The sequence below is a fragment of the Prionailurus viverrinus genome, chromosome C1, assembly GCF_022837055.1.
Source record: "Prionailurus viverrinus isolate Anna chromosome C1, UM_Priviv_1.0, whole genome shotgun sequence".
Lineage (NCBI taxonomy): Eukaryota > Metazoa > Chordata > Mammalia > Carnivora > Felidae > Prionailurus > Prionailurus viverrinus.
Genome location: NC_062568.1, coordinates 129344184 through 129365749, shown reverse-complemented (window position 1 = coordinate 129365749; position 21566 = coordinate 129344184). Strand labels below are relative to the sequence as shown.

The window sequence follows — 21566 nt, the reverse complement described above, 5'->3', positions numbered from 1 at the left end:
CTCGTGGTTCAAGAGTTCAAGCCCCATATTGGGCTCTGTGCTGACAGCTCAGAGCATGGAGCCTGCTTCAGAGTCTGTGTCTCCCTCTCTCTCTGCTCCTCCCCCACTCATGCTCTGTCTCCCTAATTTTAAATTTAAAAAGTTTTAAATAGGAGTATGACATAATCTGATTTGTATTTTACAAATATATTAAAATGTTTTAAATAAATGTTAAGAAAAGAGGGGCTAAGAAAATTATACGCTGCCTTTATAGCAGCATATAGTACTGTCCTTAAGGAGGACAAGTATCTATCAGCCAGACAAGAGACAATGAGTTTAAAAAAGAAGAGGCAAATAACCTCTGACCACAGAAGCTTAGAAACCTATGATCAGAGAAGTACCTAGGTTGTGAAAGAATTCATAGACATCACTTAAGAAGGATGCCAGAGGAAGAGAGACTTGAGTTAACACAAGCAAGTTGGGGAAATTGGAGACAAGACTGACAGCACAGGCAACTTTGGTGGCAAACAAGCAGACAAATTCACCAAAACTCAGTTCACCAAATGGCCAAATCACTGACAACCAATCCATCAAATATATGGATTTGACAAAAGATAATCTTATAAGTTTTAAGAAGAGTATTTGATTTGATGACCGAATGTGAAATAGTTCACATGAACTAAGTAAAATTTTGCTTTTCATATGGGGATTCTCAGTTTACACTGGTTTTTACTTCTTTTTTAAAATGTCATTTTAAAAAATGGGGGCCCCAGGGTGGCTCAATCTCTCGAGCGTCCAACTTCAGCTCAGGTCAAGATCTCGGGGTTCATGAGTTTGAGCCTCATGTTGGGCTCTGTGCTGACAGCTCAGAGCCTGGATCCTGCTTTGGATTCTGTGTCTCTGTCTCTCTCTGCCCCTCCCCTGCTCATGCTCTTTCTCTCTCTCTCTCAAAAATAAATAAACTTAAATAAATAAATAAAAACAAAAAATAAAATAAAATGTAATTTTGTATTGATCCAATCTTTCAGCTTTCACCTGTTATTGTTTATTATATTTTTAATCAATTTATTTTTTACCCTTCTTCAACATCTTTTTGATTTGATTTATTGTGTTCCTTGTTTTTTTTCCATTGTTTTTTGTGTTTTTCTGAATCATTTTGCTAATTGCTAACCAAGTTGTGATACCCTAACTGTTCTTTGACAGAAATGACATTTTTAGTTTCATGGGGAAGTAATGTTTTTAACTAATTCTGATTCTTTTGGATGACTTTAAATTGTAATTCTAAATTTAAGTTAATTTAAACATTTTATTTCATTAAATTTTAATCTAGTTTAAAATTCTGATTTATTTTAGTGCCTGTGAGTTAAATTTAAAGTTTAATCTTCATTAAAGTTTAATTTAATCTTAAACTTTAAATGCTAGATATATAAAAGGAAAGCTGGATGCCATTTGAGGAATTGGCAAAAGAATTAGAAAAATGCTTAAAATTCACCAAAATAGAAAATGACATTCAAAGATAACTGAAAATATTTCAGAGGTAGACAAGTGAACCCATTACATATAAAATGGTGGGGGGGGGGGAGGTTGGAAAATAGCTTTTCCTTTGAAAAAAAATTTTTAAATAAATACTGATACTGTTTTTGCTATTCTTACCATTCTGCCAAGTTCCCAGGTGATACATCAACCTTAAAAAGTTAGTATCCATAAAATCTTATTTCATCATTGGGAAACACACTTAAACATCCACAGAGCTTTAACTCTGAAGACTGTTTGGAATAAATTGATAAATCTGATGAATCCAAGCATTTGGCAAATGGTCATTCAGTGAACTGGTCCTTTAGCAAAGTGTTTTCAAATTAGGAAGTGTCTGATTCACTGTAACAGAGATAAGCTCTCTTAATTCAAGTCTCTCACAATCTGCAGGAGAGATAAATACTCAAATAATTGCAAACTTTCTGATAAATGTTTAGAAAGGAGGTGGGTACAAAGTTCTATGGTAGCACAGGAAGCAGGGGAGGGGAGCAGCCAACTCTGCCTCAAGGAAAACTTCACAAGGTTCACAACAGCAGTGACAATATAGCTTATTATTGAAATATTTTTCCAAGCATAAAAGGAAGAAAAAGATAAGTAAGCTTTTTCAAAGTATGAAAGGGCCCACTGTTTTCTGAGAATGGCAAACAATGTAGTTTCAGCATTCAATGTTCCGGAGACATGGATCATGACAAATGGTAGGAAATGGGGAGTGAAAAAATCATTTCAAGTTGAGTTACATTTTAGAAATAGAATGTCTTGTTAATTAACAAGACTAGAGTGTATTATGCTAAACAAAATAAGTCAGAGAAAGACAAATATCATACGGTTTCACTCACATGTGAAATTTAAGAAAAAATAAACAGATGAACATAGGGTAAGGGAAGGAAAAAGAAAATCAAAACAGAGAGTGAGGCAAATCATAAAAGACTCTTAACTACAGAGAACTGAGGGTTGCTGGAGGGGAAGGGGGGGTGGGGAGCTGGGCTAAATGGGTGATGAACATTAAGGAAGACACTTGTTGGGATAAGCACTGAGTATTCCAATGAATCACTGGGTCTGCTCCTGAAACGAATACTACACTGTTGTTAACTAACTTGAATTTAAATAAATAAAATTTTTTTTTTAATTTTTTTTTTAACGTTTATTTATTTTTGAGACAGAGAGAGACAGAGCATGAACGGGGGAGGGGCAGAGAGAGAGGGAGACACAGAATCGGAAACAGGCTCCAGGCTCTGAGCAGTCAGCACAGAGCCTGACGCGGGGCTCGAACTCACAGACCGCGAGATCGTGACCCGGGCCGAAGTCGGACGCTTAACCGACTGAGCCACCCAGGCGCCCCTAAATAAATAAAAATTTTTAAAAAGACTTAGAAATTGATTGGGGTGTGAGGAATGATGAAGGAGTAGAGCCTCAAATGATGTGCAGTTTCCAACTTGGACAAATGGACAAATTGCTGAGATGGGGAAGTTCAGAGGGAGAAATGTTACAGGGAAAGATATTTGGAGAGAGATTATGAAATCTGTTAGAAATGAGTTCGAGGTGCTTGTGCAGCATTTAAATTGAGAATGTCACATAGAAATTGCTTAAATGGTTACGGAATTGAAGACCAATGTTCATATTCATGTGGATAAAAGACATGGGCATGAGTGGCATATAGTTTATAATAGGAGTGAATGATATCAGCAAAATATTTAGAGTTAAAAAAATGGAATTGGGGGCTAGAACCCCAAGGAGCACCAACGTTTAAAGAGGTAAAAGAATACCCAAAATGAGACTGAGAAAGACAAGTAGGGTGGAATGAAAAGGACACTAAAACAGGGAGCTTGGAAAGAAGGAAAAAGAGAAGAGAGTAGTCAACAGAACTAAATATTTCAGAAAGGGTAAGTGATTTAAGAACTAGGCAGGTTCCACTGGATGTATTACTCGAAAAGAGGAGGCAATTTATTTGAGTAGTGAGGACACAAGCTGGGTGCTTGGAGAGTGGAGGTGAGGAGGTAGAAACAGTAAATGAAGATCGTGAAGAATGGAGCAGTAAGCTTCAGGGAATAGTTTTCCTTGAGATTGTAGACATTTGAACATGTTTAAATACAAGTAGAAAGTGAAAATAGAATGAGGGACTTTAAAGGTACATGGTGGTTCAATCACACTTTGTGCTTTGTGAGCAAACTGCTTGATTTTTCTGATCCCAATTCTTTCATCTGCAATATGGGGATATAGGGGCGCCTGGGTGGCGCAGTCGGTTAAGCGTCCGACTTCAGCCAGGTCACGATCTCGCGGTCCGTGAGTTCGAGCCCCGCGTCGGGCTCTGGGCTGATGGCTCGGAGCCTGGAGCCTGTTTCCGATTCTGTGTCTCCCTCTCTCTGTGCCCCTCCCCCATTCATGCTCTGTCTCTCTCTGTCCCAAAAATAAATAAAACGTTGAAAGAAAAAAAAAAAATATGGGGATATAAAATAGGGCTGACTTCATGAGCTCTAATGACATAACCCATACAGAGCTTCACATATTACCTGGAATATACTAATCACTTCATAAATACTGGTTAATATTAAATAGCTTAAGGAGTGGAGTTGGGATAGGAGGAAAGGATGAAATGGGGATTTGGATCCGTGACTATGTATAGATTTGGCAACAGGAAATTAACAGGTTGAGTCACATAACCACTATTCTTCACCAAATACAGAGCAGAAAAAAAAAAATGGTAGAAGAATCAGAGGTTTAAGAAGTGAGAAAAAGGACTGCATTCCTTATATCTAAGGGAAGATGGAAGGAAGTATAGAAATTAAATTTATCAGGTATCTTTTATGAATCATGCATTAAACCAAATGCTTTGTTTATATTATCTCATTCAGTTCTCAAAATAGTTATTATTCCCATTTCCTAGATGAGCAAATTAAAGTTTCTACATTACAGTAGGCTAGGGTAATAATAACATCAACCAATGATTCAGTATGGAATAAGTTTATTTCTTGCTGTCAGAATAGTCCAGGATAGTGACAGGGCTCTATTGCCATAGCCACTTAAGAACTGAGGTCTATAAAAGCTTTGCCATGTTCAACGGTATGATTTCCAAGTTTGGCATCTCCAGCCAAGTGGAAACTAGCAAGGAGGGGCTTCTACCTGTTTTGGTGGTGGTGGTGGTGGTGGTAGTGGTGGTGGTGGTGGTGACAGTGACATGGTGGTGGTGGTGGTGGTGGTGGTGGTGGTGGTGGTGACGGTGACAGTGGTGGTTGTGGTGGTGGTGGTTGTGGTGGTGGTGATGACAGTGACAGTGGTGGTGGTGGTGATAACAGTGACAGTAGTGGTTGTGGTGGTGGTGATGGTGATGGTGACAGTGGTGGTGGTGGTGGTAGTGGTGGTGGTGGTTGTGGTGGTGGTGATGATGGTGACAGTGGTGGTGGTGGTGGTGGTGGTAGTGGTAGTGGTGGTGATGGTGACAGTGGTGGTGGTGGTGGTGGTGGTGATGATGGTGTAGTGGTGGTTGTGGTGGTGTGGTTGTGGTGGTGGTGATGATGGTGATAGTGGTGGTGGTGGTGGTTGTGGTGGTGGTGGTGACGGTGACAGTGGTGGTTGTGGTGGTTATGGTGGTGGTGGTGACAGTGACGGTGACAGTGGTGGTGGTGGCAGTTGTGGTGGTGGTGATGATGGTGACCGTGGTGGTGGTGGTGGTGGTGGTGATGGCGGTGGTGGTGATGGTGGTGGTGGTGATGGTGGTGGTGGTGGTGGTGATGACTGTGACGGTGACGGTGGTGGTGGTGGTGATGACGGTGACAGTGGTGGTGGTGGTGGTGGTAGTGGTGGTGGTGATGACAGTGATGGTGGTGGTGGTGGTGGTGGTGGTGGTGACAGTGACAGTGACAGTGGTGGTTGTGGTGGTTGTGATGGTGTGGTGGTTGTGGTGGTGGTGGTGATGACGGTGACAGCAGTGGTGGTGGTGGTGGTGATGGTGATGATGGTGACAGTGGTGGTAGTGGTGGTAGTGGTGGTGGTGATGACGGTGATAGTGGTGGTGGTAGTGGTGGTGGTGGTAGTGGTGACAGTGACAGTGGTGGTTGTGGTGGTTGTGGTGGTGGTGGTGATGATGGTGACAGTGGTGGTGGGGTGATGGTTTGTTGGTTTGCTGTGGGCCTGGAAGATGGTATTGGCCAGACTGGGAAGGGGTGCCCATAACCTCTGTACATACCCCATTGACTAGAAATCAGCCACATGCGACAACCAGCAATCTCTATAAATGTTTATTTGTTTGAAGAGGCTTGGGAGGAAGGAAGAAGATCACAAGTTTATTTTAAAAACACTGAGTTTAAGATTAGTTTATATGTTTAAAAGGAATTTCCCATGTAGAAATAGAGTTTGAGAGAATCTCAATGGGGTTTGGAGAACCCTGAAGCTGTCAAGTGAATGAGAACACCAAGCTTTGAAACAAATAAGATTGCCCAAAAAAGATATTACAGTAGTCATAAAATGTAATATTTTCATAGATAAAATAGCACTGAGAGAATCCCTACCTATTAATTTAAAAGTTTGTAAACATAAAATGGGGGTTGAGTCCCCAAATTGCTAAGTAAACACTTAGAATTACTATTACAGAAACTATAGTAAAGAAGTATACGTGATCATTTACAATACCACAGTTCACTTTTCAAATGTCTTTTTTCCCCTGTACCAATAAAAGTATTTGCTATACAATTAACGACCAAGTAGCAAAGGAGACGTTGTCTACTTAGGAACTGGAAACAGTTATTGATGTTGCCTGGCAACTAACCGATAATCTATTTAAGATTATTCTGTTGCATTTGATTCATTTTCCTGATATATTTCAGGCCATATACTAACTATGTAAACCAAGATTTAAAGCAAGCAACCATCACATGGGTGGCTCAGTAAGTTAAGCATCTGACTTGTGATTACAGCTTGGGTCATAATCTCACAGTTTCATGGGTTCTAACCACAGGCTGGGCTCTATGCTGATGGCGCGGAGCCTACTTGGGATTCTCTCTCTTTCTCCCCTCTCACTTTCTCTCTCCTTCTCTCTCTGCCTTTCCCTAATCTCACTGTCTCTGTCTCTCTCAAAATAAATAACTTAACTTTTGGCACAAAAACAGACACTCAGATCAATGGAACAGAACAGAGAACCCAGAAATGGACCCACAAACGTATGGCCAACTAATCTTGGACAAAGCAGGAAAGAACATCCAATGGAATAAAGATGGTCTCTTCAGCAAGTGGTGCTGGTAAAACTGAACAGCGGCATGCAGAAGAATGAACCTGGACCATTTTCTTACACCATACACAAAAATAAACTCAAAGTGGATGAAAGACTTCAATGTAAGACAGGAAGCCATCAAAATCCTTGAGGAGAAAGCAGGCAAAAACCTCTCTGATCTTGGCCACAGCAACTTCTTACTCAATACGTCTCTGGACGCAAGGGAAACAAAAGCAAAAATGAACTACTTGGACTTCATCAAAATAAAAAGCTTCTGCACAGCAAAGGAAACAATTAGCAAAACTGAAAGGCAACTGAAAGACTGGGAGAAGATATTTGCAAATGACATATCAGATAAAGGGTTAGTATCCAAAATGTAAAAAGAACTTATCAAACCCAAACACCCAAAAAACAAACAATCCAGTGAAAAAATGGGCAAAAGACATGAATAGACACTTCTCCAAAGGAGATATCCAGATGGTCAACCGACATGAAAAAAATGCTCAACATCACTCATCATCAGGGAAATACAAATCAAAACCACCATGAGATACCACCTTACACCTGTCAGAATGGCTAACATTAACAACCCAGGCAACAACAGATGTTGGTGAGGATGCAGAGAAAGAAGAGCTCTTTTGCACTGCTGGTGGGAACGCAAGCTGGTGCAGCCACTCTGGAAAACAGTAGGGAGGTTCGTCAAAAAATTAAGAATAGAGCTACCCTATGACCCAGCAATTGCCCTACTAGGTATTTATCCAAGGGATACAGGTGTGCTGTTTCAAAGGGACACATGCACCCCAATGTTTATAGCAGCACTATCAACAATAGCCAAAGTATGGAAAGATCCCAAATGTCTATCAATGGATGAATGGACAAAGAAGATGTGGTACATATATACAATGGAGTATTACTCAGCAATCAAAAAAGAATGAAATCTTGCCATTTGCAACAACGTGGATGAAACTAGAGGTTATTATGCTAAGAGAAATTAGTCAGTCAGAGAAAGAAAATATCATATGACTTCACTTATATGAGGACTTTAAGACCCAGAACAGATGAACATAAGGGAAGGGAAGCAAAAAGAATATAAAAACAGAGAGGGGACAAAACATAAGAGACTCTTAAATATGGAGAACAAATAGAGGTTTACTGGAGGGGTTGTGGGAGGGGGGTGGGCTAAATGCGTAGGGGGCATTAGGGAATCTACTCCTGAAATCATTGTTGCACTATATGCTAACTAAGTTGGATGTAAATTAAAAAAAAAAAATTAAAAAATTAAAAATTAAAAAATAAATAAATAAACTTCAAAAGAAAATAAAGCAAGCAAGAAAACAAACAAAAACAAACCTCACAATCTTAATGGACATAATGCTCAACCCAGCAAAATCATACAATTCCTCTAGAATAAATTCCTTCAGGAACAGCAAGTGTAGTAAAAGGAGCAATAAACTTAGATTCTTTTTCCTAGTTCTGTAAATATCTCCTTGACTAATTTGGGGAAACCCTCTTTCCTTGGGAAGGGCCTCAGCTTTTTCATCTGTAAAGTGATGCAAGTTTGAACTAGATTAGATTCAGTTTGTGAGACATTATTGGTGTTTATTGTCAAATTCTGTGCCAACTATGGGGGGTAGAAAAATGGTTATGACACAATCCATGTACCAAGCTGTTCACCAGTAGTTCTCCCGTCTTTCCTGGGCACATGGAAGACTAAACAGCCCAGTTCTGCTATCTAGAACCCTATGATTTGTGATGGCCAGTGAAATATGAACAGCACAGAACAGGATGAGTCAGGATGCCCCTATTAAATTTCTAATCTTTCTCTTCCACCATGGAAGTCAGAGAAAAATCCCTTTTGCTGAGAAGGTAGAGCCTCAAATTTGAAGTTGCCTGGATCTCTGAATCCCTGAATGGAATGGCAGACAGCCGTCCTTGAGAGCTGCCCTGATCTGCCTCAGACTCTTGCATGAGTGAGATGTAAACTTTTGTTCTGATAATCGTCTGAGTTACCCACAACAGAGCCTACTGTTTCCTCACAAAGGAGACTAGTTATAAGGCAGGCAGGATACAACTATGTACCATGGCATAAATAAAGTGCCCTTGACAGGGAAAGGGAAGAGGAATTAGTTATTTCTAAAGAAGTCAGGGAATATTCAGAAAGTAAAGATGAGTGTGGCAGTCTGAATGAAGCAACTAGAAATTTAACATTGAGATGGCAGTCAAGGATAGGCCCTTAGGGAAAATTTAAGAATTGGATAAAGGCAAGGTAATAGAGAAAACTGAGAAGACAGAGGGGAAAAGAGAAAACCAAAAGGAAATGGTGAACTCAAACCCAGAAAGGAGAACATTCCAAGTCAGAAACGGTTTATAAAGTTGTTTCCTGGGAAATCATGAGATGTCATCTGAGAAGAGGCCATTTGATTTGAAATTATGGAAGTCTTGAAGACAATCTAGATTATAGTCATTTGAGAGATGAAAAGGAGGTAAGATATGCTTATGATAAAATATTAGAATAGCATTTATCACAATTGGGAAATACTTGCTGCACAAAATGCTCCCCCAAAATGTGGAGAGGTTTAAAGTCAAATACATTTTGGACATGCTGCATACTTTATACCTACAAGAACATTTCTTAAAGATCTATTCAGAATTTTCTCATGAGAAAATGGGGGGGTGTGTGCGGGGGGTGGTATCATTTACTTACAAACTGATAATACCAAAGCAAGAAAGCAAAAATAGCATCCTAAAACAAGTCCACAAGTGTTGATCAATAATATTTAGCTTCTACTGTCACTAACTTTTGTGTCAGTAAGCAAAATAAAATACATGACTAAGGAACAATTTGGATAAAATTTTAATTGAGTATGTTCTGAAAATAAAAGAACCAATAAAATATGTGTCACTTCTGATGTAACACATTTGTAGAGAAGTCAGATTGGCAGCCTGATCACAATGATGAGATGTCTGATTTTGGCCAATTTTTGTTTTTTCTTAACATAATTTATTGTCAAATTGGCTAACATACAGTGTGTAAAGTGTGCCCTTGTTTTGGGGCATAGATTCCTGTGGTTCATCGCTTACATACAACACCCAGTACTCATCCCAACAAGTGCCCTCCTCAATGTGATTTTGGCCAATTTTCACAAGTTCCCTGCCTCTGATCTGTAAAACAGAAATAAGAATAATATCTACTCCAGGAGGTTTTGGGAGGGGTCAAAATAAAACATGGAAAGCACTTAGAATATTGCCTGGCACGTAGACAATGCTCAATAAATATTAACGATTATTATTACCATTACTATGAAACTTTTCATATCTCCAGCATTAAGCTGACATTTGGCAGAACTCAAAACCTGGGCTCCCTGATGAAGTGATGTTAGCGACTCTGGAAAGCATTAAGGCATAATTTACACACTAATAATCAAGAGTTGACAGAGAAACGATTATGTTTGGTTACTTTGATTTCATGTAGAGAAATCTGTACTTGAAAATGAACTGCCAATAGCCAGGATTCTTGCAGGAGAACAATACTTGTGGGATTTGCTTATTGTCCACGTGATTGCATGAAAATGGAATAATTTAATGCATATTCCTATCTGGGCTTCACACTTAAACACACACATGTTCCTAGCTGAGTGCATAACAAGTCTGTGCTTTTCTATCACCACCCAAATCATTGGATTAAATCATTCCTTAAGGAATCTGTTTTCTGAAAGGATACTAGATAAAAATGTTTAGCCATTTTTATAATTAAAGGCAATTCTTTAAACCTTAACATGAATTAAAAACTCGAACATAAAGCCTGCTCTGAGGAAAATGTGATTATGTATGTTGCTACTGCCAAAGAATTCCCTCCCCGAGAATTTACACCCTGTGATTGTGTGGGCTGTGAACATCGTGAGAGCTTTCCTCTCAAACCTCCCAGACTGAGCATTGCCTCCCACACAGCTTTTTTTTTAAAAAAAAACATAGGATTTTTAACTCATTTTTGCCTTTAATGCCAGACTTATTCTGAGGTGATTTATGGAATCCAGCATTAAGCACAGAAAAAGTTGTTGAAGTCACCTCTCCCCCATGTTGCAGTAAAAATAAATAGCTGAAGCTATCTGCAAAACAATGGTCCTAGGTTGTGTAGATTTAAAACTCATGCTCTGAGAGCAGCACTGAATTCCCCTTAGAATGCCTTTGGAGATGGGTTTTTTATATCAGCCATCTGGGCTTTTTATATCTGCCAACCTCAGAAGGCATTTTACACATTCCCTGTCTGTCCAGAGAGAGGTCCCTGAAAGCCCATAATAATTGCACTATGGTGAGAAGAGCAACCCAATGGCTCCTGGTTGCTATCTTCCACCTCTACTGAGACCATACAGACTCTTCTTTCCCTCTTCTGGCACCATCAAAGCCAAAAGGAAGGCAACCTGTTCACCTACATTTCAATAATTCTACCACAGGTCTCTGCTTTCCAAGGTGGAGAGAAGTGCTTAAGGAGAAAGGGGTGTCACTCCAGTGTCCTGTTGTTATTATGTGAGCTTTCATCACATTCCCTTCAATCAGCCCCACCAGAAATAGTCAACTGGCTGACTTTGAAGTTACAAAACCCTTTTTTTTTTTTTTTTACATTTTTATTTATTTTTGGGACAGAGAGAGACAGAGCATGAACGGGGGAGGGGCAGAGAGAGAGGGAGACACAGAATCGGAAGCAGGCTCCAGGCTCCGAGCCATCAGCCCAGAGCCCGACGCGGGGCTCGAACTCACGGACCGCGAGATCGTGACCTGGCTGAAGTCGGACGCTTAACCGACTGCGCCACCCAGGCGCCCCTACAAAACCCTTTTAATATAAAAAATAGAGTAAGATCTGTCATGTGCACTTGACTCTTTCCACCACCAGCTTCACCTGGCCAATTCCTATTTATTCTTCAAGTCTTACGTGTAACGTATGCAGGGACACTTTCTGTCAACCCTCTCCCCCCACACACACCAGTCTATAATAGGTCCCTCTATACAGTGTTCTTAGAACTGGAAATTTTCTTCATTGCATTTAACACAACTCTAAGTACGGGGTGATCTGTAATTGTGTTTTAGTGTTTTTCTCCCCCACTGGACTGTTTGCCCACCCATGGTTACTGTTGAATGAGTGTTGATCAAATGGATCATTGAGGGTAGTGTCTTTCATTAAAGAAGCAAGGCTGATGAGATTATGGCTGTGCTTAGATTTCAGTTGTCAAAGAGAGGCATGATGAGGGAGAAATCGGGATGAGCCACTGCATCACTTTGGCATTTAGAAAAGCATTTAATCTAACTATAATTCATTTCTGGAGCCTGGCCCTTTAAATTTTAAATGCAGCAAATAAACACACAGATATCATCATATCCTTGGGAATACTATTTCTCCCCTGTTATTGTTTTCTATAACTGACCCAAAACATTAAAATGCAGTGCCTGCTTTTGTAGCCAAACACATAGCATCCAAAGTACCATTACAAAATAGCCCATTGAGGAGAATAAAAATTTACTACCACCTTCTATTTGTTTCCCTGATCAATTGCCTCTAATGGCTACTCTGTGCTATTCCCCTGCCTTCTCTGCTGTTGATGTCTTTCCGGCTGCCTCGTTTTCTACTTGGTGTCCTCTCTTACTTCACATACTTTATCGTAGGCACACTCTCCACTGGTGGATTTTCCACTGTGTGGAAGATTCAGGGCACATCATTAACCCCAGACTGACCTCCTGCTCCTGACATTTACAGAACTGCCCAGAAGTGCCCCTCTCCCCTTACAGCTGGTCTGTGCTCAGAAAATGTAAGCAATTATAATACTGTCCTGAGGTAAAAACATAATTAGGAAATCAAATCACTGGAGGCAAAAATATCCAGAATAATGCTTTCCAAAGCCAAACATAAGTGATTTATTAAAAATTATCTGTTCTCATTTGTTAGGCCGTTTTCCAGAATTCAAAATCTCATTTAACACTTCTATCCTTACCTGTGATGGCACATAAAAGGTTATTTGAAATGTTGTTTATAATTATGAATTCTTGTGGTCTTACAGAAATCAAAATACCAAGAACAAATATATGCAAGGATAACAAAGCAGTTGCAAGCAAATGTTTTTTTCCTCTAAATAGATTCTCAAAATTTCTTCTTACTGAATAAAATCAACGATGTAAGTGGGTTCTGCTAGAAAATATTAACAGGCCTACAAGCAAATTGATTCAATAAATACTTACCAGGTGCCTGGCATGTATCTGACACTGATGAAATACAAAACTAAGCCAATCTGTAACTTCTTTATTCCTCAGTATCTTCATCTGCAAAAGGATAATAATAATAGCACCTAAATCAAATATTTGTTGTATTGCATGAGTTAATACATGTGAAGGACTCGGGGAGGGCCTGGCATCTAGTAAAGGCTCAAGAATGACAGTTATAGTTATTTTTATATTATTGTTTTAATAGTAATTATAATTGTAATTAATTGTAATTACTAACTTTTTTTTAAATTTTTTTTAACGTTTATTTTTGGGACGGAGAGAGACAGAGCATGAACGGGGGAGGGGCAGAGAGAGAGGGAGACACAGAATCGGAAGCAGGCTCCAGGCTCTGAGCCATCAGCCCAGAGCCTGACGCGGGGCTCGAACTCACAGACCACGAGATCGTGACCTGAGCTGAAGTTGGTCGCTTAACCGACTGAGCCACCCAGGCGCCCCAATGTAATTACTAATTATTGTAATAATGAAGAAGACTCAGCCTAATGGCAAGACGTAAATGTAAGCATATAAATATGTACTTCCTGTGGTTGTTTTGGAAGTTTCTAGTGTTTTTTCAAACCTCATTTGCCTCTATAATATCACTACATGAGTAACAAGTCTGGTACACATCTGACCGAGCATTGGACATCTCAGAGACTTTAAACCAAACCAGTAAACTAAGATCTTGCCTGACCTCTTCTTCCCCTTCACTCATTTCCAGAGAAAGCTTGGAAATACTTCTTTCTGGAGAAGGCCCAAGTTTCCAGCTCAGTCTATCCTGGATCACTTTTTGACTACCTTAAAGTGAGCCTGATTATCAGGTTAACCTCTGAACATAATTTGTTTATCTGTTCCTTTTATTTTTCTTTATTTTTTATTTTTTTGGTGGGGAGAGAAGTGTAATCTATAAAATGGGGATAATTACAAAACTAACAAGCATTTCCATAATCCTTTGAACCAGACACTCTTGCAAGCACTTTCCATGTATTGTTGTTTAATTCTCACAATAACAGTTATTATCCCCAATTTACTGATGAGGAAGTTGAGGCACAGAGACATTAAGCAATTCACCCAAAGTCACACAGTTAACCAGGATTTGAAACCAGTCAATGCTCTTAAGTACAACAATATACTGGTGCTTATACTACTCTATTCCCACCTACATAATAAATTTTGCATTAGCCAAAACTTCTAGTGTTTTAAGGCCAGAAGCTTTAGGAGCTCCTGAGTGGAAAAAAAAAAAGCATTTGTTTTGTCCTATTCAACAAAGTTTAACTGTGCAGTTCCTACAACTAAGGTTACCATACATCTAACTTACCCAGGACAGTCCCAGTTTGCACCTGTTGTCCTGGTGACAATTATAAACAGCACTCCCTTTCACTTTCAATGGCATCTTTCTGAATAATTTAAATTATATGTCTGGTCTCTAACTTAATATGTCTGAAAATGGGAAATGAATCTGTGTGTATATGTGTGTCTATGTTTCCCTTCAGATTTTGAATTATTTTGCTTTTTTTTATTTTGCTTTTGTTTTGTTTTTTGAGAGAGAAAGTGTGAGCATGAGAAGAAGAGAGGCAGAGGGAGAGGGGAAGAGAGAATCTCCATACCCAGTGGAGAACCCAACACGGAGCTAGATCTCACCACTGTGAGATCGTGACCTGACCCAAAATCAAGAGTCAGATGTTTAACCAACCGAGCCACCCAGGAGCCCCTTGAATTCCTTACATTTAAAATGCTTTTTTAACATTTTTTTGAACTTTTTTTCATGAATTTGTCTCGCACAGATTTCTTCATTTAAAACTAAAGCATCCATCTTTGTTGTCCCCTGGCAATAGGGGTAGCGGGTATGAGGAGTAATGGGCCTTTCCACCCATGACACAGAGTGTTGACAATATGTCTAATTAGAACTCAGTTACTTTCCTATTTTTCTGTTTAGTTCATGAATTGTTGTTGAAGTTACTTTTATAAAAGTATTTGAATGCATCCTTTACCAAACACTATTAATCACTTTCAATTTGTCTCAATCTCCACATTGACGTATTCACTCATCTGATTATTAAGTAAGAGAAAAGCATCCTCTTCTGATGCATGAAATTTTCAGGGGTGGCTTCAAAGTTTTCATGCATTTTGGGGGTATATATAAAGTAACAAGTAATGGGTTTTATTTCCCCCAGTGAATTTTCATTTCTTCTTGTTCTGGTTTAGTTGTCCTTGATGCTGCTTTGTTTTATGACTTCCTCTCATCCTCTCTTAATCCAAAAATAAATAAATAATATTCACAATTATACCTCTTTTATATGCCTTCTGGTTATCTACCCGCCACTTCTCATTGTTTTAAAAACAGAGTGAGTCTCCTGTTACATATTAGGAGATATCTGACTAGAACGCTCTTCTTGTCTTCTCCCTCTGGTAAAATCTTACCTATCCTTCCAAGCCCAAATTAAATATCTTCTCTTCTCTGAACCCTCTAGCCAGAATTAATTGCTACCCCCTCTGTGATACTGCAGTTTTGTTCATTCTGTATTATGATTTTATCCTCATCTGTCACCTCCATCAGTTGCAAGCTTACTCAGAGCAAGGACTATATCTTACTTGTTTTTATATCTCTCCCTTGGCCTTAACACAAGGTCCGGAATATATATATTAAAAAATGCTTGATAATGAATAATACTTTATAGCACACAAAATTATCTCACATATATTATCTCATCTTAGGTCTATAGCAATATTATGTAGTGTAAGATTATGAATTTCTGCACTTCATAGATGAAGAAACTGAGATCGATAAAGGATATGGAGAGAGGCTGTAAACCAGTCTATATGTTTCTAACTAATTAGATTTATACAAATTATACATGACCTAGTTTTCCAGGGCTTCAAAATCAATAACTTCGATTTAAGAACTATTTGATTTGACAACTTTTTCTAGTGTCCAGAGAAGATTTCTGAATTTTTTTTTCTGTTTTGAGTTTATAGTAACAGAGTTATCAGATTTGCTATAAAGTTCACCATGGCAGCTTCACTTGACACAAACTATAAGGACACACTATATACACAAGTCAAGAAAGACAGGTCTTGAAATTATATTTCCCAAGTAGATTTCCATGAATTTTAGAATGGCCTCCAGAATTGACTGGCTTCCACAGAGCAGACCTTGGCCAATGTTCATGATGCCAGCCTACCAAGAAAATTTCCATGCAACAACAGACCACAGACAGCTAAGGCAACATGGGTAAGACTGCTCTCAGACCACTGAAAAGTTGTCTAAGCTCCCTTTGCAGTGGTCCCATCCTTTTCCTCTTAAATCACTCACTTACTTTTCTCTCTAAGGAGGTGGGGATGCAAGAAAAGACATTGACATAAATTTACACTTGACTCCTGAACAAGAAATAATGTGAGCTTACCAAATTTTCTGAATTTAATTACTAAATTTACTAAATATATATAACATTATACATGTTAGATGTGTATTAGGTACATATCATTAGATATAAAGATAGTATATATATTTCCTTCTCCATTCATTACTAAAATCATTTTTAGTCCAGAAACACAAAATAAATTAAGTATATAAGCAAAGGGAACAGAATCAGCAAGTTGAGCCTAAGCTACAGTGTACCATGGTCAGACTGAAATAAGACAAGTCAGGAGTGTTTGTTCTTTTAGCCAGTATTTACTGAGCACCTGCTATGTACCAGGCATGGTGCTACATGTTAGAGAGTTAGTACGAGATGAAATTGACATGGTTCCTGACTTCAAGAGCTTCTACTCTCACAGGAAAGCAGACTTTGAACACTTACCTGCAGTAAAGTCTAAGTGCTACTATTCAAAATGTCCACAGAAGCCTGAGGAAGTGATATTTAAGCTCAGACTAGTGGATAGATAGGTTACTTAGATAAGGGAGGGTCAGGAAGATAGGGAAATGAGAATGTGCTTTTCAGGTAGAGAAAGATAAGGACACTAATGAGAGCCTACTGCCACATATTCTCTCTGATTAAGAAACACTAAATCTGGCTGTTTGAGTAACCACAAGAAATTAAGAATATAGGGAGAGAGTCAAGGCTCGAAGGGGTAGATAGAATATAAATCCTGGAGTACCTTAAGTCATGTTAAGGAGTTAGGACTTTAGAACATTCAAAACAATGGTATGCCAGTGAAGTGAGAGGAGTACTGACATGATAGATCATTCATTGAGTGCTGGATGAAAAAAGGATTGGAGGAGGCAAGATTGGTGGTAAGGAAACCATCAGGGAGCTATTACAAAGTCCCAGTGTAATAGATTGCAAAAATGGCTATGAAATATTCCTCTCCCTCTATCCACAATCTTTGGCAGTGTCTTGCCACAGTGAGTCAGGGGCTCTGGATGACATTAACAAATACAGCTCAAGGGCCTGAAAAATACTTGTACATCGGGGCTTCTTCTCTTTTACTGCACTTAGAATACTGAGACCACCATGTGGATGAGCTAGCCTGCTGAAGAATGAAAGGCCACGTGTGGAAAAGAATCCAGCACCCTGGTCAAAAGCCATACAGCCATGAGCTGACAGCCTGTCCATCACCAGATATGTAAGTAAGGCCATGGTAGGTCATTAAGCCACCAGCGATCTCAGCAGATCACAGACACAAGAGTAAGCCCAGCAGAGCTTAGCCAAACTTGTCCAGACCTAAAAAACTACCCAGCTGGCACACATAATTGTGACTAAAGTAAAATGATTTCTATTTGAAGTCACTATGTTATGGGAAATTTTGTACTGTGCAGCAAACACTAACTGATACACTTGGCAAGAGATGATTCTGGCCTGAACTAGAAGGTTAGTGGTGAGGACCAGCAGAAGATCATCGGATCAGGAGATATTTGGGTGTTTTGATCAAAAGAACTCCATTATGTATGGCTTGGACCAATAGGTAGATAGTGGGTCCTACTAGCTGAACTAGAGGACAGTAAAGGAGAAAAAAAATATAGGGAGGAAGATGGCAAGTACAGTTGAGAATGTGTAGAACTTCAGGTGATTCTAACAGGCCAACAGATAGATGGTTGGAGAACACTCAAGAGAGATCCAGGCTGCAGATACAGATTTAAGATTTGTTGGTATAGAGATTCTGGTATAGAAGTCATGATAAACTTTCCTGAGCAGAATGAGGAGAGTGAGAAGCCTAAGGGGCTCTGGTAATTACTATGTCATTTTGGACAAGTTACTCAACATTTCTGAGCATGTTTTACTACCTGTAAAATGATGTAATGTTAACCGACTTACTGAGCTATAATAAAGATTATATAAAATTTATTTGGTTTCAATCATCTGACACACAGTAAGGAATTAAAAACTGCTGATTACCATCCCCATCACTTACAACTAAACTGCACACAATGTATTCGAGTCAGTTTTGCTCCCTGCTTTTAGTTCTTGAATATTTGAGGATTAGTGGTGAGTTTCAATCATGGGCAATAAGAATACTAAATCCTCCACTCTTCTTTTGAAATCTTTAACAATGTTTCTTAAGTTACATGCATCAGAATTACCTGTGATTATTAAATATGCAAATTCCTTAGCTCCACCCTTGACCTTCTGAACCAGAAAGTCTAGAGGATGCAAACAGGATCCTACATTTTTAATAAGCTCCCAAAGTGATTCTATACACACACTCCAAAGGTTCACAACCCAACCTTTCCCTGTGGCCCTTAATTAATAATTAAAAGACAAGCAGAACTGGCTGAAGTTTATTTGATATCCTATGAAATTTACACACAAATGGCTACTTGCTTTTTTTTAATATGAAATTTATTGTCAAATTGGTTTCCATAAACACCCAGTGCTCATCCCAACAGGTGCCCTCCTCAATGCCCATCACCCACCTTCCCCTCCCTCCCAACCCCATCAACCCTCAGTTTATTCTCAGTTTTTAAGAGTCTCATGGTTTGCTTCCCTCCCTCTCTAATCGTCTCCCACAACTCTACCCCCACTACTACCACCATCACAGGTAAAACTCTGCAAATACTCCCCCTGCCTGTGAGTTTGACTGGTCTTTCTTGAAATGGAAATCCTTGGCTTCTTCCTGAACCATTTTGTTGTATTTCTGAAGTAGAGTCTGACCCATCCCACCATCCCAAAGCATCCCTTTCAGAGCAGCATACTTGATCTCCTATTGAAGTTCCAACTCATCACTCAGGCAGCTCTGCATGGTTTAATACGCAGTTACATACATTACATGGTTTTAGACTCATGAAATCGGTTGCTGACTAAGAATAAATATTGTCTCACAGCTGTTAGAAAGGTTCAAATACTTTAAACTGAATGCAGGAAGAAAATAGGTCCAATCTGTTCTGTTCTGCAAAATGTCAATAGAGACTGTTAAGCAGGCACGTCTGATACTTTTCTTTCTGCACAAATTACAGGGTAGAATAGAAACCAGCATAGCATGAATAGAAAGTCATATTTCAGGAGAATAAAAGCAGTGGCAAATCAATGAGCTGAACCTGCACAGGTAACTACTTGTCATGAGTGTCTGAAGCTAAGTCCATCTGAAGAGAGGAGGAAGCACTTCAAGACAGAGGTCTCTAATCACAGGGCACTGTTCTAGGCACATGTTTTTCTTTTTTTTTTTAATATGAAATTTATTGTCAAATTGGTTTCCATACAACATCCAGTGCTCATCCCAACAGTCTAGGCACATGTTTCTATGAACTTGCTCGTTCATAACACTTGGAATCAAAAATGCAGGGCCCAAAAATAAACTGTATTCGTCTTTCTGAGAGCAATTTGCCTATTTCTTAGCAGCTGCAGCAGAAGGGAGAAGATAAGCTAGGGAGCCACACACATGTTCTAAAATAGCATTAAAGGCCTATGATTAAAATACCTTTAAATCTGTTCAATAACACATTCCAGCTCAAAGCGTTTCTCCTTCCCAGCTCTCTCTCTGTCTCAACCCCCGCCTGCAGAGAGCCTGTGTAATTGCCGAATCACTGATGTTTGAAACAAAGAAAAGATAATCCTTCTCTGAATAAAATCATTAAGAGTGTGAAGAAAGCCCAATCTCCATGCTCCTATCATGAGATTGGGTTTTAATATTTCTGCTGGTACATTGTGAAATACTTATTTTTAAATAATACGTTAGCAGCAGGCTGTTGATTTATTCCCGTTTGAATATTCAGCCCCCACACACCCATGTTAAAGCACATCCTGTGTCCTTAACATACTTCAGCCCAAATAATAATCACAGATGGAGTGTGGTGCTCACCCCAAGAGCACTGTGCACCACTCTGTTTCTACCTTCATGTGTAGAAAATCTTTGGTCTTAAATTTTTTTTTATTCTAGAAGAAATCAATGTATATGCATATTGTTCTCAATCAGAAGAGGGTGCTCCTCAAAATGAAAAGATAGCATGTGTCTCCCTATGCCTGTGGTCTGCTTTGATTCCACAAGTGCTAAACGTCATGGTCACTGATGGTAAGTCCCGGTGTGCACAATTGCTGGTAGGAGTTGACACTAGGCAACTCAAGGAATCTATTGAGAGCCACAGTTTCAATCTCAAGAGAACTTTGATAGGTCAGGTGAGGAAAGGGGGATTGCTTATGTCACTCCTTTTTTTTTTTTTTAATTTTTTTTAACGTTTATTTATTTTTGAGACAGAGAGAGACAGAGCATGAATGGGGGAGGCTCAGAGAGAGAGGGAGACACAGAATCCGAAACAGGCTCCAGGCTCTGAGCGGAAAGCACAGAGCCCGACGCAGGGCCCGAACTCACAGACCGCGAGATCATGACCTGACCTGAAGTTGGCCGCTTAACCGACTGAGCCACCCAGGCACCCCGTATGTCACTTCTCCTTTTGCTTCATGCCTAACTAGATCTAATTGAAATGAAGTTTTCAGGAGTTTCTGATGGCTAGGGATCTCAAAATCTGAGGATTAAAGAGGAAAAATTATTCTCTAATCACTGTAAATTAAATTAAACTCATTCCAATATAATTCAATTAACCCTTTCTCTGATCAAGACACTACTCAATGAATGATTCAAATACAATATATTCTACAAGCTTTTTTCATTAAGGCTTACTAATAATTGCTTTACAATGAAGTAAAAAAAATATTAACCCCATTTTAAATACTATAGGAATTCTGAGGCTCAGAAACTTTAAGTAAACTTACATAAAATCAAGATGCTAGTAACACAAAATAATTCTGAAACCACTATTCTTTTATTACTGTAAAGGTGTGTTGGAGGAAAGACTAGTTCTAGGGCAATGTCTTAGTCCGTTTGGCAGCCATAACAAAATGCCATAGACTAGCTGGCTTACAAATGACAGAAATTTATTTCTCACAATTCTGGAAATTGGGAAATCCAAGATAAAGGTGTCAGCAGATTTGGTGTCTGGCGAGAACCCAGTTTCTGGTTCATTTCTGGCTGGTAGCCATGACCTCACATGGAGGGAAGATGAGGGATCTTGTCTCTTTTTTTATATAGGCACTAATGTCATTCACTTGGGATCTGCTCTCATAACCTCATTATCTCCTAAAGTCTCCACCTCTTAATGCCTTAATACCTTGCGGGGTTGAGGTTTTAACATATGGATTTTGGGAGGACATAAACATTCAGTCCATTACAGGCAAGA

General features: G+C 39.2%; 2 long non-coding RNA genes across 2 annotated transcripts in view; one reads left to right on the top strand and one right to left on the bottom strand.

Moving 5' to 3' along the window:
- LOC125172029 (uncharacterized) overlaps window positions 1-13014 on the bottom strand; it is a 201739-nt gene extending 188725 nt beyond the window's left edge. The window contains exon 1 of the long non-coding RNA XR_007154554.1: window positions 12938-13014. This is a non-coding gene — a long non-coding RNA (uncharacterized LOC125172029). The remainder of the gene's footprint in view (window positions 1-12937) is intronic.
- Window positions 8790-21566, top strand: part of LOC125172031 (uncharacterized) — a 47114-nt gene continuing 34337 nt past the window's right edge. Inside the window, exons 1-2 of the long non-coding RNA XR_007154561.1 lie at window positions 8790-9195; window positions 17398-17524. This is a non-coding gene — a long non-coding RNA (uncharacterized LOC125172031). The remainder of the gene's footprint in view (window positions 9196-17397; window positions 17525-21566) is intronic.